At 41.1% G+C, this 4,866-nt stretch overlaps 1 pseudogene; it reads left to right on the forward strand.

The window, feature by feature from the left end:
- Positions 1 to 3,336, forward strand: LOC122152032 (annotated as a pseudogene).
- The last annotated feature ends 1,530 nt before the right edge of the window (positions 3,337 to 4,866 follow it).

A 4,866-nucleotide genomic window follows, 5' to 3' on the forward strand; every position in this document is an offset into this window, starting at 1 on the left:
ATGAGTTGCAATCGACTTGATGAGAGTGAGTTTTTTTAGCATTCCCTATGGCCCTTCTTTCTGATATTAATGACTTAGCAAATCCAAGGAACTTTTTGGATGAGAACATAAAGAGCTCTAGTGATATAGTGGGTTGGCTGTTAATCAGAAGGTCAGTGTTTCTAACTTACCAGCAACTCCATGGAAGGAAGATGAGGCAATTTATTTCTTTAAAGATTTACAGCCTTGGAAACTGTCTGGTTACCAAGTGCCACACTGACAAGAATATACCACAAATTGGATGTCCTAAACAAGAGTTTATTCTTTCACAGTTTGGAGGCTTTAACTCCAAGTTCAAAGTGCCAGGCTCTAGGGGCTGGGTGAAGGACCCTCAACCTTGGGGTCCAGCTCTGCCTCCTGCTCCTGTCCTGCTGGAGCTAGAGGCATTTCTTCGCTCAGACAGCTGCTGGCTGCTAAGGCTGAGGAAGTCCAAGGTTGACAAATAAAAAGGCAGAGTCTCAATGTTACCAAACCACACGCAGTCTGTTAATTCAAGTCCATTGTAAGTCCCACGGTTGACAGAGCATGGCAGGCTGCTGAAGAATGACATGGCTACATGCAGGGTCCGAGCATGCTATATGCTAAAGACTATTCTCAAAGCTGCTGCTTATATATGGGAAGCAGACCACATACCCAAAGGCAGCTACTCAGATGCTCACAGTAGATTCCACCATGGAGTTGATTACCAGTCTCATCATGGGGAATACTACATCCAGCTGCCTAGCCACTCAACCAGACCAAGCCAAGTTGACACACAAATGTAACAACCACAATTCTACCCCTTAACAACTTGGTTCCTGTACAGATCTTCAATGGATGGTATCTGTACAGATCTCTTCACTGGGTGACTCCAGTCCTCTAGTTCTTGAGTGGCAACCTCACCCCCTTGGCCTGGCAGGCCCTGTTCTTCTCCCTCTTGGGCATAGAAGCCCTGCCCCCTCACTCTTGGGCAATGGCTATGACACCATCCCACTGGCTCACATGAATGAGCCATCCCACACTCCAGAACCAAGTTGCTAAATGTCTGGCTCTGAAACTTAGGGAGCTGTGGTGGTTCAACCCCCAAAGGCCTTGGCCCTACCCTTTCAGGCTGAGGCAGCTCTGCTTCTGTTTCCTTGGACTGTCCACTTCTGCTGATTAATGCCAAAGGCCACTCACTCCACAGGAAATCTTCCTGCCCTAAAAACACTCAGCTTTCTTGCTCTGTAGGCTGGCTAACCTGCTACTCCATTTCATGCCAGTCTTTCCCACTAATTAATGCCTGAAGGTAACCCATTCTACCAGGAAGCTGTTTAACCAAAGGCATTAAGCTTTCTCTTTCGTGGGCTGGTTAAGGCTGTCACTGTCTCATGCCAGTTCTCTCAGCTCTGCTCCTGCCATCTCTCATGCCAGTCTCTTGTTCCCTCCTGCCATCTGTCATGCCATATACCAGGGTCTCTCTGCTGGGGTGTTGAGTCAAGGATGCAGTCCACTCCTGTTTCCACATTTTAGTTATCTGTTAGAGCAGCACCTTACTCTCTTGGTTCCATATTCTGTTCTGGTTACCTAGTGCCATTCTGACAAGAATATACCACAAATGGTATTGTCTCAACAAACAGGAGTTTATTCTCTCACAGTTTGGAGGCTTTAAGTAAAAGTTCAAAGTGCCAGGCCCTAAGGGCTGGGTGAAAGCCCCTCAATCTTGGGGTCCAGCTTTGCCTCCTGCTCCTGGCCCACTGGAGCTAGAACCATTTCTTCACTCAGCTGCTGGCTGTTGAGGTTAAGGAAGCCCAAGGCTGACAAATAAAAAGGCACAGTCCTGATGTTACAAAATCACATGGCAGTCTATTAATTCAAGTTCATTGTAAGTCCCAAGGTCAGCAAAGCATGGCAGGCTGCTGAACAACAACACAGTTACATACAGGGTCCAAGCATGCCAAATGCTAGAGACCATTCCCAACGCTGCTTCTTAAATATGGGAAGCAGACCACATCCCAAAAGCAGCTACTCAGCTGCTCACAGTAGATTCCACCATGGAGTTGATTAACAGTCTCATCATGGGGAACACTACATCCAGCTGCCCAGCCACTCAACCAGGACCAGCCAAGTTGACACACAAATGTAATAACCAAAGAAACTCAATGGGGTTGTTATGAATCAGAATTGACTGCAATGGTAGTGGGTTAGTTTCTGGTTTAGATCAGAACATGGGAGCTCCTGTGGCACAGTGGTCAAGACATCTGACTACTAACAAAAATTTCAGCAATTTACATCACCAGGTGCTCCTCTGGAGAAAGATGAGGTAGTCTTCTTCCATAAAGACTTACAGAGTTGGAAACCATATGGGATAGTTCTACTCTGCCCTATACAGTTGCTGTAAGTCAGAATCAACTCGATGGCAGTAGGTTTTAGGTGAATTAGATCAGAATGATAAAATGAACATAATCAAGTGATCTTAGTTCTTTACTTTATTATTATTATTTTTTTAAATTACTATTTTATCTGAATAGTTTGTGGTGCAAACAGCTAATGTGGCTGCTAAATAAAAATGTTGAAGATTTGAGTTCACTCAGAGATGTCTAAGAAGAAAGGTCTGGCAATCTACCTCCAAAATATCAGACATTGAAACTTCTGTGAAGCAATTTGGCTGCAGTGTGTGTCTCAGAGAGGAGGTGTGTCTCCTGCTGTTTCACCTTCACAGCAACTGCCTGGCTGCACTGCCCAAACTGGACATGCCACCGCACTCCTCTCTGCACCCATCTTCATAGCTGTACCCACTTCAATGTTCATACACCTATCTTGATTAAGATTGATAAGAAGTCCTTCAACTAAGCTGGCCAAGTAAAAGTTCTTCATCTATAAGTTAACCATTGAAGAGTTTCTAGTGGAACCACCAAGAGTTCTGGTTTGATCTTGCTCTTTTACCTAGTCTCCTATTGGTTCTTGGCTGCTCTCTACTCACTTATAATGTAGGCCATGCTTTAGACTCTGAATGACAAGATTCCAAGATATCTTGAGCAGATTCCCAGTCCACAAATCATGGTTATTCTAAAACCATTGAATGCATTGGAATATTCATTCAGTTTGTCTGATACAAGTTTCTATGAAAGACACATTAGAGATCTTAATCATTATTTAAGTCATATGATTGAGAACAGAAGAATCTCATGGTCTGTCCTAATGGAGTACTTTTTGAAGAGAAGGGCCCTATTTATGATGCATTTCAGTTTCCTCCAGTTACGTTAAGCATGCAGTAGCATGAATGATCTTGAATATGGCTATTCCAAAATGAAAATAATTAGATTAAAACCTAAATGATAACCAAGTATAATGTGTACTTCAAAGAATGAGCAAGTCACAGTTATAACAACTTACTGACAGCCAATAATTGCTATCCAGGCATTCTCTATTCCTATTAACAATATCAGAAAAGAAGCAACATTTGGCTGTAAGATTAATTGATCATCCAACCCCCCAAAAAATGTATGATTGGGACAAGTTTGGGGAATAAATTATATTCAAAATTACAGTGAATACATAGTATGAATAGGATATCTCTATAGAGTAAAAAGTGTATTGTTTGTCTTCATTTTGTATCAGCTGGATCTGTCATTCTGGAATTATGAGCCCAGCATGGAGAAAAGTGGGTGTTACATGACACTAGAATAACATCATTATGTGCTTCCAGATCATGATGCTCAATGTTCTCCAAAGTAGCTGCCTATTGCCACTGTTGACCTTTGAAACAGTGCACAGATTTCATAATATCCTTAGGACACTTGTTTGATCCTGGATTGAATGATGTACCTGATGCTTAAGGAGATCCGGTGGCACAGTGCCTAAGGCATTTGAGTGCTAACCAGAAGGTTGATGGTTCAAATCCAACTGCCACTCCACAAAAGGAAGATAGGGCAATGTCATATTAGGGACTAGTAAATACTTGGTTGTGATCATGTATAATGTGGGTCTTATACTATATTTGGAGTCCCTGAGTGATATTTCAGTTAATAAGGAATACTTGTATTTGGGTTCAATCTGAAAAGAGCAGAAGAGTATTCTTTTTTTTTTTTTGTCTTAGCTCAAGATGTGTAAGAAAATTTCTGTCAAGTCATTGAATGTTAGCTAAAATAATAAAACAGGGACTTTAGACTTTAGTAAAAGTACATGAAAAGGAATATGCTCTTTGAAAATAAAGGCCAAGAATAAAGGCATTGAATAACTACCATGTTAGAGCTCCAAGAGGTTGGAGGTTCGAGTTCACCCACAGGCACCTTGGAAAAAGGCCTGGTAATCTACAATGATGGGCTCAAATATAGCAAGCATTGCCAGGATGACACAGGACAGGGCAATTTCATTCTGTTGTGCATGTGAATCAGAAGCAACTTGATGGACTCTAACAACAACATCTTATTTTTATATGGTTTTATTGCCAAATGTCTACAATTTAATGTGCTGCACTATATAAATATTTTAGGGATTTAAAAAATGGATAACTGTTGTTTTGATTGCAAAACAATTATGAAAGAATCAATGGTACCTGACAAATACTAAGCAACATTATAGCTGTAATAAATGTAGTATGTGGAGACTTCTGAAGTTATGTGTGTGTGAAGTAGAAAAAAAATAAAGTGGGTTAGACATTGTTAAAAAAAAGAAAGAAAGAAAGAAAGAAAACTCTGTGGAGTATAGTTCTATGCCCAGTGAATCATTCACTCAACGTGTTTGTTTATGGCTAAGAAGGTTTCATTACTTTCCCCCTTGTATGCTCTACTATATTCATAGATATATTTGCAGCACATACACATACATATGTAAGAATATCCTCTGTCAAACCTTTATATATATATA

Source organism: Orycteropus afer, unplaced genomic scaffold, assembly GCF_000298275.1.
Source record: "Orycteropus afer afer isolate SDZICR_OR568_19922 unplaced genomic scaffold, OryAfe1.0 scaffold01182, whole genome shotgun sequence".
Lineage (NCBI taxonomy): Eukaryota > Metazoa > Chordata > Mammalia > Tubulidentata > Orycteropodidae > Orycteropus > Orycteropus afer.